The 16,613-nt window shown below is 35.3% G+C and overlaps 1 protein-coding gene across 2 annotated transcripts in view; it reads right to left on the reverse strand.

The window, feature by feature from the left end:
* Positions 1-16,613, reverse strand: part of LOC109075975 (kremen protein 1) — a 62,149-nt gene that overhangs the window by 35,575 nt on the left and 9,961 nt on the right. The gene's annotated exons all lie outside the window — the stretch shown is intronic.

Genomic DNA, 16,613 nt, shown 5'->3' on the forward strand with positions numbered 1-16,613 from the left:
ATTTGTCTGGTATGACCTGTCTGCAAACTAATTCCATAACGCTTATGCCACAGTCAGGTGCAAAGACGGTCATGTCACTTACCCTTCTCTAAACCCCTAGCAAAAAGCTAAACTACAAAAAAGGTCAAAAATCCTGGAAGGCAACCATATGGACCCTTTTCTCAAACAAAAACAACAGAGACCCAGGACTTATGCACAGTCAAAATAAACAAGAGGATAACCATTCCATTGAAGGGTATCTGCTGCTATTTCTAAGCTCCAGACTTCAAAGCATCTCATTTTCGACTGAGTTCTGGTTTGAATGATGGAAGCTGGTATGTGGTATGGTATGTATCTCAAAATCTGATAACATCGCTATTCTGATTTGCCCTCCAAGGTCTCCAAAAGCCAAAAAAAAATTTAAATGTGCAAAAAAAAAAAAAAAAAAAAAAATCTCATATAATTATTAATAATAATAATAATAAGTAACCTAGATTTTCATTGCCATGATGTTCTGGGTGGTTGCTTACTGGGTCAAGTCAAAATTAGGAGCCCAAATTCTGGTCCCCAAAATTATGCCAAAAAAAAAAAAGGCTGGTATGTTGGTATGAACAACATTTTAAAAATCTAAAGAATCTTTTTCCACTAGAAAGAACATTCTGAACAATGGAAAGGTTCCATAGATTTGAAAGGTTCTTTATAAAATAACAACAAAAGAACCTTTGTTTTTAATGGGGACATTTTCACTCATCTTGTACACACATACTAATGAACTTAACAAATGAGTGAAGTGATTTTGGAGCACAGGGAAGATTCGGAGCAGAGTTGTCTTGATGTGCCATTGATGTGGGCTGAGACCTCCCTTTAGGAGATGAGTATAGGGCATCATGCAACAAATCAAAAAACCACACAGCTTCACTAAACAAATTTCCTGAATGCCATTAATTAAAGGCAATTAACATACCTCATGCAGGACTGCCTCAAATGAGCGCTCACCGATAATCATTTTGATTTGTGTGAGGCTTGCTTGCCTCAAGAAGGGCAAATGCTTTCCGGTGGCTGGCTCTGAAAAAGGCACATTCGAGCAAACGAATGTAGGGAGCAGCTATATATGTGGCAGGACATTTGCGCTGTTGCTCGCACGACCCAAACAGTTGTATTCAATCAGAAAATACAGCCCTAAAAGCCGCAGAACACTTGGACAGCGTCCAGGCAGCACTGTGGAAGACATGCTCGCTGGAATCAAGAAGAAAGAAAACCAGGCCTCATTAAAACGTGAAATCACAGGCTTTGCTTTTTGGGTGTCATGTAGATTTAATTAAAGCCATGCAGGTGGCAAGACTCAGAAACAACCCCCACAGAGACATTAATACTGTTAGGTTTCTGGAATTACGATGACCATGAGTTTTTATTTTTTTATTTTTTATTTTTTAACTAAACAATCTGTATGGTCTCAATATTAATATGTGGTTTGCTCAACTTGTATGAACTGATACATGTACAACCTATTAATTTGGGACATATTTATTAATTTATCTGACCAATAAAAAAAAGTTAAAACATATTGTGATAATTTCAAATAAGTGTTTAATTCTTTAGTGTCACTTTTGATCAGTTTTATTTTTCCTTGTTGAATAAAAGTATTCATTTATATATATATATATATATATATATATATATATATATATATATATATATATATATATATATATATATTAAATTTAATTTAATACACATATATAGGTAACACTTATTTGGTTAATTCAGTTATATAAATATTTTATAAATTAAAGTTACTCTTAATTAATATTTGTAACTTAATGGATGCAAACCAAAAAATAAAAAATATATGGCTGTTCAAAACAAATAAGTTTTTTTTGCTGAAAATGAAAAATAAATAAAACGTTTATACATTAAATAAGCATGCAGTAATACCTTTTTGGCAAATGAGTGAATATTCAGTGAATATTTAAATATTCATGGAAATTAAATATATATGAGCATTTTATTTATTTGTTTGTTTGTTTGTATGTTGGTTGGGAAAATTGGAGAAGTGCTGTCAGGATATTATTTAAGAAAGTCTTACAGGTAGAATAAATAAAGGGACAATATGACAGTGAGTAAATGATGACTATTCCTTTATGACAACTTTATGGCAACGTTAATCCAGACATAGACTTAGGCAGCAGATTGACATTCATAAAGGATGGCAATAAATAATGCGTGACTGGATGGTGTTGTCATTCCGTCAAGGGTCGGCCGACGCTTCTGCTGTCGCGTGAAGCTCAGGGAGTTTACGGTGCACTGGAGAGCCACACATCTCCCAGAGCAATCATGATTTCCTCTTTGTAATCTTGGACAGAGTTACTGCCAGCCAAACCATGCATTACTGATGGGATGGACGTCCTTCATACCCACCCTCCGCACAACACAGGACTCATTATTCCTATTTATGCTCACCTGCAGAAGGCAAAAGTCACCTGAAGAGCAACTTTGCTGCCTCTGTGATGAGAAATAGTGTCGCAGTTGCATTGGGCCACAAGCCGGCAAACATCTTGATGCTGTGGCTAACCTCGGCAGAAAAGGTTTCCAGACTGGATGGCTGAAATAAGAAGGGCCCGAGGAAGGGTAGCAATTAGCAGCAGCTTAACTTGATGTGGTCGGGAGGCATCTTTAAGTTGCGGCAGTGAGTAGATAAGAAGGTCCATCGTCGAGATGAATAGGTAGTCGAAACCAAGTGTGGGTTGCTGAGCGGCAATCAAAGAGACACCGGTTTTTGGGAAAAAACGTGAGCGTTTGCACTTGTAGGTTCCTGAGGATGAGCTTTCTCTCCTCTCATCTAGCCGTAATAACACTACCTCAAATCGTTCCCCACTCCGTCATCAAGTATCCCCCTGTATTGCCATGTGATGCCTTTGCTGTGGATGGATCACAGACCTTGATGAGAAACAGAGTCTCGGCCGCATGAAAGAGCAAATGGAAAAAGAAAACTATAAAATGCAAGTATATCAACAGAAAAAGAAGCTCGGAACAGGAGGAAGGGAGGAACCCCCCCACAGAGCCAGAAACAAGAGGGTCTTAGAAAAAACAAATGGATAGAATGGATTATGCACAGAGTTAGTTGCCCTGTTATTATATGTGAAAGTTGCTAATTGCTTCCTTATTGAGTTTTCAGATGTGCTCATCAGAGAAAAGAAAAGAGTACACATTTATGCAAAAAAGGCAGAAATAAATTAAACTATTTGTTGTGTCTGTGACAGCTGAAGGCACCAGGATTCACCAGGGACACAATTCTCAATTAAATGCAGCAGAAGCGCTGGAGGAGAATACAAATGTCAATTCTTTGTCATTAAAGCAACAGTTCTCCCCAAAAATGAAAACTGTCATTTACTCACCCTCATGTCATTTCAAACTTTCTTTCATTTGTGGAACAAGTGTAGTTGAATAACTTAAATCTGTGGCTCTAAATTAGAAGGCTGGGATCCACCAGGGGTCTCGGAAGACTTCTAAGAGTGCCTCCAGATTATTTAAAATAATAACCAAGCATTTGAATAAACCAAAATAACTTTTCTTTCTCCCTCGACAACTGTTTGAAAAACCTGGATATATGAGGAAGCCTTATTTTATAAGTCTGATTTCTAGACCTATTGGAATCCTCATGAATAATAACAAACAACTGGGAAAGTGGTGTGCATGACTTTTTGGCTATATTCCAATTCTTCTGAAGCCATCAGTAGCTTTGTGTGAGAAAAACACTCCAATTTAAGTCTACATTCACCACAAATCTAACTCCCACCAATTCAAATTTGTCACATTACACTCTCAGAAAAAAAGTTACAAAAGTTGTCACTAGGGCTGTACCTTTTTAAAAGGCACACCTTTGTACCTAAAGAGTCCATATTGGTACTTTAAAGGAACATATTAGTACTTAAAGTGTACATATTAGTACCTAAAAGGTACTGCCCCAGTGACAGCTTTTGTACCTTTTTTTTCCGATGTCACAATCTTTCTGTGGTTATTTGCGTATTAAAGTCTTGCAGGTAGGCTCTGTGTCTTGATGCCTATGATGCACTGGGAGGGAGGTGAGCTAATTCTACAGGACACGGTGCTTCCTTTGGGTCTCGTTCTGTGTCACACTGAATGGAGTGAGGAGACAATGGCAGAGGCTAAAACGATTTCTCACTTCAACTAGCTTTAGCCAGCCCTGGGCTCGGCTGAGAACGTGGCAGGCCTATGAGACAAGCAGAGAAAATGATTTTGTATAAAAGTGACAGCGCCAAACCATCTGCTCATCCGCCACATCATATGAAACGCTCACCGAGTCTGTCTGCCTCAGGGGATGCGCTTTCAAAATGAACCGACAACGACTGGACAAACTTCAACGACAAATAACCACTTTAAGTCTGGATACAGAAGCCTCTCGACTATATTATCAAAAGCAGATCCCATTAAGGGAACATGATTTGAAGAGATGTATGTGTCATGATGCATCGTGGCTAATATGGCCCTTCCAACCGGTGCATTGTGACCTAAAAATGGGTGAAAGAACTGTTCTGACAGGACTGGAAAAAACAATGCTTAGTGCAAATGATAAACTCCAAGTAGCCATGTAATCATGCATTGTTTTGATAAAATAAGTAGGCTTGTTTACATCTACAGTGTTCTGGCACAAATGGTAAACAGCCAAAGTAGACAGATTCCAACAACGGCATTTTGCATGCATGGCAAGAAATAAACTACACAAGGTTAAAAAAATTAAAATAGATGAATAAAAAATACTATCTTCAAATGAAACATTATCATGCGTGGCCAATTTTGGGCATTTTGCTGATACCGATAGGTGTCAGAAACAGGACTTTTATTTTGACATCACCGAGAACCTATTTGAGAACTTTTTTAATCCTTCTGTGCGACTTTCTTATTATATATGCATAACCTGCATAAAAATGCCACAGTCTGTCCATCTTTATTTGGGAAAAATTCTATAAGAGGATTACAGGATCAAGAAGTTCCTATCAAAACAGTATAAATCTGTTTATTTTATGGATTTTTTTTTTTAATCAAGTTCAAACTATTTGTTCAGGTTGATTGATTTTAAAACTATTTATTTATAATAATTTTAGTAAAATAAATTTAGGTGCATGCACAAAGTGACATGCATGTGTTATTTATTATTTTTTAAATGAAATAACGCAGTATATCGGTTTATATCAGCTTAATATTGGCTAACTGCCACCCTGCTCTCTAAGATGTCAGTATTAGCCATAAAAATAAAATTAAATTAAAAATCCAAATCAATATGTACAGCAAAACTTCACAGACCTACATCAAAATCAGTACAGGACAACCGGTGAATTATTTTTATCTAGAGCTAATATCGTCATAACTAAAATAAATAGCATCTTCCCAAGTAGTTCTCATTCACAAAATCCCTTCAAAACTTCAGCATGACATACTGTAAAATCAAGCAGGTTCAGAACTACAACATTAACCTGGTTGAACCTTCTCTAACCTCTCCATGACTCTCTTATACACTGCACATTATTCAATCCTGTTCCCTTTAATGGTAAAAGTGAGCAGTGTGTGCTGCCATGTGCTGCTTTTGAAGAGTATAAATAGAATGAGAAACGCCTTAAGGCAGCCAACAATTTTAAGGCAATTTTGCTTGTTGCAACTGTTATGGAAGGTGAGAATTAATTTAAAAAGCCTTTAGTAGAGTTTGGAATCGCATATTGTTGGTTTAAGGGGATAGTTCACCAAAAAGAGTCACCCTAATGTCCTTCCAAACCTGTATGAAAAAACATCTGAACATTGTCCTAGGCACTCTTTTCCAAAGTGGACGAGTTATATAGATGCTCATACAGTATAAACTGCATGAAAACAGTAACTTAAAAAGTCATGCATGTCTGGAATCATTACTAATGATTTCTGTCATCCACCACAGGAGTTTCTCAGGGGGAAAAAATAAGCTGAATGGATGTATATGAGTTGGCCCTGGGTGATGAATAATAAAGGTCTTGAAGTAACAGTCACAGAGGTTTAGCTGGTGTGCTGGCCAACACACACAAGTGCCTGACACTGTGAAATTGTTATTTCATGCGTAGACATCCTCTCTTGCAGCGGGAATCCTCCAACGCTACATCTGGGCCCGCAGAGTCCAGCTGGATGAAAACTGACACAATCCACAAGGCTTCGCTGCCATCTTTCATCTTCACAATCCGTACAGAGAACAAAAGCTTCATGGGCTGCGACGTGAAAGTGGGACTACAAGAGGTTAAATAAATAGAAGTGGGAATGGCAGACTAACTTAGCACACGCCACTGACACCACCTCAAACCGACCCTGACAGGAAAGTAAACAATGGGGGAATATCACAGATGAAAGCAAAGAAAAAGTCCCTCGTAAAAAATATATTGCGGCTGGAACATGGTACAGTGATGGAATCACATAATACCATGGTAATTTCATGCAGTACTGTATATACCACAGTCCATTTTCATATATTGTACTATGGCACTTACACTATATGCCTTTACTACATAATCTGTGTTATATGCAACTGCATTATATGCAACTGAATTGGGCAAATGTCCAATGAAATTGTTCCTTGTTATTAATATTTGCTCCTTTTTGTACGATGTTCAGCATCCTTGAGCTCGGGAAAGGCGCTATATAAATTAAACATATTATTATTATTATTATATGTCCAAATAAAACATGGTATTACTGTGGAATGACTGTTTTGAGGTTTTTGTTCGTAACTCGGGTTTTATAAAATATGAAACAGTATTTATACTGATGTCTGCATTATGTATTTGTTATGAACAATGATATTTAAGTTCCAAACAACAATAAAAAATAATCAAATCAAATGAGAGTAATTTTCATTTGTAAATTATTTAAATCACTCAAGTAGCCAAAAAGCAAACATTACTGTATGTTTCTTTTTTATATAAAAATATTTTTGGCAAAACATTTTTTTTTAGCAAAAATGACTAAGATTTTTTTTTTTTTTTTTTTTTTAAGAACATAATTCTTTCATTCAGCAAGGTTGATCAAAATTGATCAAAAGCAACAGTACAGTATATAGTTACAAATGTTGCTATCTTCAACACTGATTTTTTTGTTTGTTTTAGAGTACGAAATCAGAATTTTAGAATAATTTCTATAATTGTCAGCATGTGGCACTGTAGACTGGAGTAATGGTGCTGAAAATTCAGTTTAGCAATCACATAATAGTATGGTATTCTTCTGTAAAAGTTGTAATAAGGAAAGAGTAGTTGACTGGTTGAAGTCTAAAAGCTTCAAATTGAGTTTGTTTGGGTCAGATGCATCTGAAATGATAAAGCACCAGTCTCAGCAATACACAAAAGAGAAAGAAAGCGAACTAAACAAAGAGTCTATAAAAAGCCAGAGAGCAGAAGAAAAAGAAGGAATGATCTTATTGTCGTCCTTCTCTCCTCAAGTGCACCAATTTTCCTCACAGATTGAGTAGAGCTTGTGAGGTAACAGCCGGTTTAGTTTACATTTCCTTTTGTCATGGAGGGGGTCACGAAGCCAAGACTCGTAAAATTAACAGCAAAACAAAAAGACAGAGCCCACGCTAGGGTCATGTTCACTTTCCAAAACTGCTCAAGCCAGCCTTTGAAGTGCAACCCTAACTGCCAAATGAGCCTGCATATAAACACACAACGAGAATCTGAGACATGTGTGGGTTGTGTAAGCCTGTACTAATGCACACCGGAGAGCTAAATATGCCGTCTAACTCGTCAGCTTTATCAAAGGTTGTAGATAGCTGCGGTCCAATCGTCCTGAACTGACTGAACTGTGTTGAGTTCCCTTGTATCGTAGCTCAATATCTGCACACATCAACATGAGCAGGACTTTCAAAGCCGCGATAACAAACACGACTCTCTAAAGCGAGTGGCAACATGTGGGTGTATTCTTATTGTAAAAAAGCATGCTTGAGTAAAACAACTCCTACGGAAGCTAGCATACAGAGACCTCTGATACAGACAATGTGGCGGTAAAAACATGCATGAATTAGCTTCTTCCCACAGCATTCCTCCCTTTTCAGCATCATCCTCTGTCTATGCCTCTTGTTCTCCCCATCCATTCATGGAAAAAGTGAAAAAAAGCTGTAGACTGCCGTCATATTGTAGGATTTGTCTGGGAGGACACTAGAGCTCATTGTTCCCACAGGACCTCATAATGCTTGTGTCATTTGCACCCTCTCTCTTACATCAAGACCTCTCAATGGATATCCGCCCACAGATCCTTGATTATTTTAGGCGCTATTACCCAAGAAACCCCTACTTCAGGAGTTCAAGGACACAATTCTGAAACTATGAATGCATTCTAAAAACACAGATTCATTTACGAATGAAACAAGTGTTAGTTTTTAAGAGTGAATCGTTGAATCATTTCCTCAACCGATTCAATTACACACGGTTTCCTCTGTGCTGATAATCGCGTATCTGCAAACACTACAAACACTGCTTTCATTCAAATTAGCATTAAAAGGGCAGATTATCAATTAATAAAGATTTATTTGAATGCAGTTCCTTCCATAATATTGTGTTATGACCTCAGAACGCTTTTACCACAATGCATGATTTGTCAGCTTTTCCGCATTTTGACATGCATCACTTAATTAGCTCCATATGTATGGCTTTTCAGATGTAGTAAACTTGCTCGGAAGCCCACCTGGTAAAGCACTGCACAGATGAGCTACAAGTTCAAAGCATGATAAAAGAGTTCAAAGACTTGTAAAAGCAAGCTAATATAGAATAGCTGCTTCAGAAAATGCGTTTTTTTCCCAGGTTTGCGTCACTATCAGTTAAGTTTAGGTTAAGGTTTAATAAAGGTGGTATGTTATTTTCAAATATCAGCTGATGTGATATGTACAATACAACAACCATAATAAAACATAGTCTTATTCATGTTTATCTGTTTTAAATAAAACTGAGCTCACTGGACACTTCACTTTGTAATCCGCATGAACCATCTTAATATAGTTTTGCAGAAATTTCATCCCAAGCATGTTTTCCAGTGAGCCTGGGTTGATACTTAAAGTAATTCCTTAAATTTGCATTACATTTACATAGCATATCAGCATCATATATTTCAAAAGATTAAAGACAATTGGATTTTTCATGACTTGAGTGTAAAACACAGGCTACATCTCCAACTCTGCCCTTCTGCGCAGCATTACAACACCCACATGGCCCTTAAAACATTTAGAGCATGATTTACAACGGGGTGAAGCATATGTTTAAGCTGTTAGCAAGAGAGAAAACAACTGAGCCGATCAATAATCAGTGCTGTCAGCTACAGTATAGATTCTGCTTAAACTCTGAGACTCAATAAATGTAAAGATTATCAGAAAATGTTCTCAGGCAAAGCCTGTACAGCCAAAACTGGGAAACTAGACCAAGGTTTTATGCATAATTCAAATCAGGACGGTGTCAAATCAGAATTGGTTAACTCTGAGAAATGCGACATGATTACAGTATGTTACCACATCTCTGCTCTGATGGGAGTGCAGTTGAATTATAGAAACCCAAACCGCCCAAAGCTGGATCAAAGTGTGGATCCACTTACTACTTGTGTTGTATTTTATTACACGTGCACACATGAACTCACACCTGTTTCGGATCGCCCTGTTTTTGCTCAGGTTTATTGGTATGGCAAGAATGTTAATTATATGTGGTTTTAGGCAGGCAGACATGTGTCGGGTGCATTGTAGGGCATGTGTGTGCAACGTTAGACCCTCTGAAATTGAGAAACAGTGATTACAGGCCACACCACAGCACCGTTTCTGTCTCATGTTACTTTAGGCCAAACCCAAGCCCAAATCAAAACACAGAAATACTGCAGAACAGCACTGTTCTAAGCATTTCCATGTCTGTGTTTTTGGTAACTGTCTTCAAAGGGCATGTACATATAATCAATGGTTAAATCAATCAAGGGTATACTTCGTTCCTTCCCTAAACTCCACACTTTTGTCCAACAGCATTTGAGCTCGAGTCAAGTCTCATGAATTACAGGCAACAGGCCACACCTGTTTATCTTTCTACAGCCCTCACATACATACACCCTTACATCCAACTTTGATATATACCGCTGCACTGAATGTATTTTCTACTGTATTTTCATGCCACTCTATAAGATAATTAAAAATATATAATTATACTACCTAAAAAGCAGAGAAAAAACATATTGCATGTGGATAAAATAACAACGTCAAAAAGAAAAAAAAAGCATTGTAATAACGTGGTATTAGGTATTGAGAATATACAAAACTCATGTAGTTGGTGGGATGTCAGACACTAATCAGACAGGAAGCACTCTTGCATTCAAGCTCAATGGAGCACAACATAATGGAAATTAAAAAAAGGTCTCAAGATGTGGCTTTTGAAATTAGTTTTAACTTGAGCCACAATGAAATATATTTGGAGTCCACATTAACGTCTCAGAGAGGGTTTTAGCATGACAGTCGATTGGTTACTAATAAAATGCTAAAACATTGTCTGAAAAGTTGTGCCCTCAAATTCATCCACTTTAAAGTATCCAAAAAAAAACTAGAAAATAAGTAGGCCTAATAGACCAGCCTGACCCAATTCTAATATTAACTCTTAAGCCTCTATTTATAGCAAAAACTGAACTCTATCCAGGATTCCGTTCTTTAATCTTGCTAATTAGCCATAATTAACATTAACAAAGAGTTTTTAAACATAAAAGAGATAAGTACATGATGACAGCATCTGAGAATGGGGGTTTTTGGGCACTGTGGTTTTCAATTGATGCAACATGTTTCTGAAAATGTTATATAATGTGAGAAAAAGGGAGACAAAAAGTGTACATTATAACATTTAGAAGGATGAACCAAATAAAATATGTGCAAATGAATTTCTTCCTTGGTAGCGCTGCCTGCAGTGAACCTAAAGCCAATGTCAAAGGAGTGTTTTGCTTGCTCCACTGAAGCTCCAATTAAACATGGAACGAGGAGGTTTGGAGGGGAAATACTTCATTTTGTTCCATTTTAATTTTCTAACATGTCTGAAAATCGCTCCCAGCCACGTGTTTTCATTAAAACTAATTACACTGAATGTTGTGTGGGACTGATTCACTTTGTAAAAAGGAAGACGAGTGGTTACCACACATGGCAGGTACAGACATTGCCCAGAAAAGCTCAATAATCTCACGCCTTTTCGCCTTTTCCCTCAGGAGAGAATCAGCGCATGCATGCGTGTTGCACAAACATCCACCATCTGTGACCAATGTTTCATGCAAGCTGTAAAGTAAGAGACTGCCTCTAAGAGCTGTTCTGAGAGCAATTATGAGGCTACAGCTACTTAGCAGATGCTTTTATCCAAAAAGTTAAGAACTTATCTAACTTTTTAAACTCGTCTCAAGGTTGCCAGGGTGTTGCTACAGGGTTTTAAGTGACTGAGTGTATTTTAATGGACTGCTGGGTGGTTGCTACAGAGTTACTTACAGGCTTAAGTCAAAAGAGTTCAACCTGCAAATTTCAGTGATATTCTGGTCTATAAATATCAATAATGGCTCGGGTCCCTCTTTCAATTTAAATAATAGGGATTTTCAACTGTAGGTGAAAATTATGAAACACAATTATTTAAAAAAAAAAAAAAAGAAAAACATTTTGATACCACAAAATGATGGCAATAGTGATGCTCAGCAATCATTCACCAACAATAATAATTAACTATGGATTAGGCGAAGCAAGCTGGTAATAGCTAGATCTTAGAATGTCTTTTATATTTTAGATCTTAGAATATTAGAATTATATTAGAATATTTAAATGCACCTTTCATATATATTTAGATATTTATAATTTAATTAATAATAATTAATTAATGATTTATAGATATTTATTTGGAAATAATAATATTTTATAAATTAAATTAAATTAAATTAAATTAAATTAAATTAAATTAAATTAAATTAAATTAAATTAAATTAAATTAAATTGTTAATTTACAATCAAATTTAAATACATGTAAAAAGTCTTAACATATAATGGAAAATAAATATAAGAAAAACAATAGGAATATTTTTTTACAAGTAAACACTGGAAAATTGGAAAGATTAACATCAAATAATAATAACATTAATTAAAGAAAATAATTTGTCATATAGATTTATTTGGTCAAAATGTTTGGGAACCCCAGCTATAAACACTATATAACATTATCCTTCTTTACACAATATATCTGATTCAACCTTTAAAATTCTTGCAGACATCAGTCAGCATTGTTCACTTCACTTTACCATTTTTTTCCTCTTCTTTCTTTTTTGTTGGATAGATGGTCCGATATTGGTATTATTCTCAGTTACCCCATATCAGGTTGGCTTTCTGAACAGTCCCTCGCTTAAGAAACATGTTATGAAATGTGCCTTTCACAATCTGAAACAAAACAAAAGCTGCCACACAAGACAGAAAACCATCAACATCTTGCTTTCTCCCACTGACGACAGTAAAACCTGCTCCAGTTCAGCTGCTCAAAGATACGAGGAAAAAACAAAAGAGCAGAGAAACAGATGGAATAGTGAGAGAGAGAGAGACAGAAGGCGTGAGAAAGAAAGTCCAGGGCATCCCTGCTGTCCTTTCTGAGAACGGGATCGCTTTCATGGATCTATTGAGGACTCGGAGATCCAGTTACATGGCACTAAGAGTGACCTGCTTGAATTGGACCTGAGGAAGTATTCTATGAGTCCACTGTTGAATAGGCCTCATTCATCTCTAATACAGAGAAAAGAGACTATACGCCAGCTTTGAGATAAGATAACCAGCCATTGAACCCGGCTGATTCCAAATACTCACAGAAAAACAGTAAAAGAGACCAACAAGAGTTAAAATAAAGACATTGAAATGGCCAAACTGAAGTATTAAAGTGATAGTTCACCTAAACATCATTTATAAGCTATCTTGAGTGTATCTGGAACTTTTTGGATCTGTCATCAGTCACTTGCCCTCGAAGATATTCTAAAGATTATACTGTTTTTGTCTATACAATGGAAGTCAATGGGGTCCAAACAAAGTGGACCTCATTTATTTTCATTAAATGGAGGGGGAAAACACTGACACCTTTTAAAAAATAGTTTCCTTTGTGTTCCACAGAAGAAGGAAAATCATACAGATTCGGGTGAGAAAATGATGACAATTTTTGAGAATTTTATTGTTTTTGTCTATATAATGAAAGTCAGTGGGCTCCAAACAAAAGTGGCCCTTATTCATTTTCATTACACTGAGAATTTTTTTTATTATTTTTTTTAAAAAAAAAAAAATGATTGATAAATTTTTTAAATATTTTTTTTTTTTTTGTTTTTTTTTGTGTCTTTTTTAGTTTGTCCTCGAAGATATTCTAAAGATTATACTGTTTTGTCTATACAATGGAAGTCAATGGGGTCCAAACAAAGTGGACCTCATTTATTTTCATTAAATGGAGGGGGGAAAACACTGACACCTTTTAAAAATAGTTTTCTTTTGTGTTCCACAGAAGAAGGAAAATCATACAGATTCGGGTGAGAAAATGATGACAAATTCTTAAGATTTTACTGTTTTTGTCTATATAATGAAAGTCAGTGGGGTCCAATCAAAAGTGACCCTCATTCATTTTTATTATATTAAGGATGGGGGGGGGTCCTAAATATGTTCTTTTGTCTTCCACAGAAGAATGAAAACCATATAACTGTCATCATAAATGATGACAATTTTTGTGAATTTTACTGTTTTTGTCTATATAATGAAAGTCAGTGGGGTCCAAACAAAAGTTGACCACCTTAAATTTCATTACACTGAGGGGAAAACAAACACTGAAACATTTTCAAAATATTTTGTTTGTGTTTCACAGAAGAAAGAAATTCATACAGATTTAGATGAGTACATGATGGCAAATTCTTAAGATTTTACTGTTTTTGTCTATATAATGAAAGTGAGTGGGGTCCAAACAAAAGTGGCCCTCATTCATTTTCATTACACTGAGAGAAAAAAAAAAAAACATTTTCAAAAAAAAATAAAAAAATGCTGAAACATTTTCTAAATATTTTCTTTTTTGTTCCACAGAAGAAGAAAAATCATACATATTTGGGTGAGTAAATAAAAACAACTAATGAGGATTTTGCTGGTTTTGTCTATATAATGAAAGTCAGTGGGGTCCAAACAAAAGCGCCTCTCATTCATTTTCATTTCACTGAGTAAAAAAAAAAAAAAAAAAAAAACAACTGAACAAGTTTTTTATTTCTGGGTAAACCCTCCATTTAAATCAAAAGGTCACGACTCTGTCTAAATGAAACACGGCTGAAAGTTTCCAAGATGAATAAAATAGCTTAAATCTCATTTAATTGCAAGTTAGCCTGAACTGCAAAACACAAAGTTATTTCATCCCCACCACAAGTATCTGACCCTCCACAATGCTCTTCCTGTTGTTTCATGTCACAGTTTCCCGCGAAAAGAAAAGGGAAGGTGACAATTTGCTTCTTTGCCACAAAAGTCTTTCTGGGCTCTCGAGCAAGTGAATTCGGGGAAGGACGGTTTTATTTTTTGCCTTTTTCTTCTTCCTTCAGGGCTCTCTGGCCAGTGGCGGAGAACCAAAGTCAACGTTCGCATAAAAGTGAGGGAGTTCACAGGACAGGTCACATCTCTCTCCGTAGCAATTCAATATCCTACCATTATGATATTGGTCATGGCTTTTGAAATCATAGCTGTACAAAACACCACATAAGTACATGTTTGCTTGTTTGAAAGGGTTCAGATTTGGTCTTCAGAAATGTTGGGAACGTTAGAGGACTTCCTTCAGATAATGGGCAGTTTCCACAAAGTCTTCTACGGTTGGTAACATCTTGCAGAGCATCTGCTGACTTTACCGCCATTTAAAAAGCCCTGGTGACTAAGCCCTGCATTTTAAATGTTCTCGGCTCTATTACAAGGCCGGACAAAGATAAAAAGCCCTCGAAGACTTTCAAAGCACCGTCTAATCTCGATCTCCCCTAGAGAGAACTGGAACAAGCCATTACAAAAAAATGCTGTTTCTTTGAGGAGAGCATTTGCTTGGATCAGCAGTGTAGATAACTAAACTCTAGGCCTTGAGCAGCCTGACAGATGCGTTTGCATGCTGGTGGCACCATTGTTTGTTTTAGCTCTTCAGCTTTTTTCCGAAGCACTGCAGATACTGTATGCAATTCAGCCCTACAAACCAATAGCTGTTCGGAAAACAGTCATTTTCATATGCTTTTTTGCATGTTTCCTAGAGCGCCCGCCAGGCGCTCCCTATGCAAATGGCTACAATTTCGATTATAAAGCAATTGTTTGCTTCTCCGATATGAATTCAGTGCACATGAGACTTTTTTACTCTGTTAGTCGAAGAGAATGTGAAAAAGCGAGAGAGACAGAGTGTGAGGAAATTCCAATTGAATATGACAAGCTCTGTCTCCGGGCATTAGCAAATGTCAGAGAGAAGCAAAGAAGCTTGTGAAGCTTGCACAAGCGTAACAGTTTTCACCTCGAACCTGCAGAGATGCGTGTAAAAGGGGGAACGGGAGAGCTACAGAAATACTGAAGGGAAACACTCCTCTTATGTGGAGGATCCTGTTTTCCAAAGTCCTTTTACACCCTGAAGACGTGATGTTTGGTTATATTCAGCTTCCATTAGTGTCTTGACATTTCTAAAGTGAATACAGTTTACAGCTGGTTTGATAGTATATTAAAGCAATAAACCACAAAAGGCAGTGCATTACACTGATTTTGACATGGGAAAGAGATGTAAAACAACCTTGAAAATAAATAAACTGCACAGACTCTGTAGCAACAGTAATTAAAAATGGTAAAAATAAATAAATAAAAATAAATAATAAATATATATATAAAATATTTTATATAACAAGTAAATATCATTTAATACATAAATGATTTCTCAATTTTATTTAAAAAAAAATTAACAAATTATATCAATGAACAATGGTCTATATATTAAATTATATTTATTATTATATCACAAAATGATTTATATATTAGACTACATTTAATTACTATAATCAAACTATTTTAGATATTAAATGACATTTAACTCATATCACTGAGAATCACTGACACAATAATTAAACCAAATGCAAATCAATATTTAATTATTATTAAATATATATATATATATATATATATATATATATATATATATATATTATATATATATATATATATATATATATATATATATATATATATATAATATATATATATATATATATATATTATATCCTAAAAATTGTATGTATTAAATGATATTTAATTTTTATGAGTGGAAAATGTTTTATATTTTAACTGATATTTATTTATTATATCACTGAGAGTTAAATATTGTTTAATATATGATATCAATATGTATTAAATCATCAAGTATAATGTCAGATTGTTTATATATAATAAAATAAATTATTTTATCCCTAAATATGGTTAGACTTATACTTTATCACTGTTAATAATTAAAAATGTATGAATCTTTTTCTTTGACATAATAATTATATATAATTTAAAATAATATAACATATAACAACAATAAAAATACCAATAATACTTATAAATTATATAATTTTATGTATTAAATTAAATTGAATTT

The sequence above is a fragment of the Cyprinus carpio genome, chromosome B5 (assembly GCF_018340385.1).
Source record: "Cyprinus carpio isolate SPL01 chromosome B5, ASM1834038v1, whole genome shotgun sequence".
NCBI classification, from domain to species: domain Eukaryota; kingdom Metazoa; phylum Chordata; class Actinopteri; order Cypriniformes; family Cyprinidae; genus Cyprinus; species Cyprinus carpio.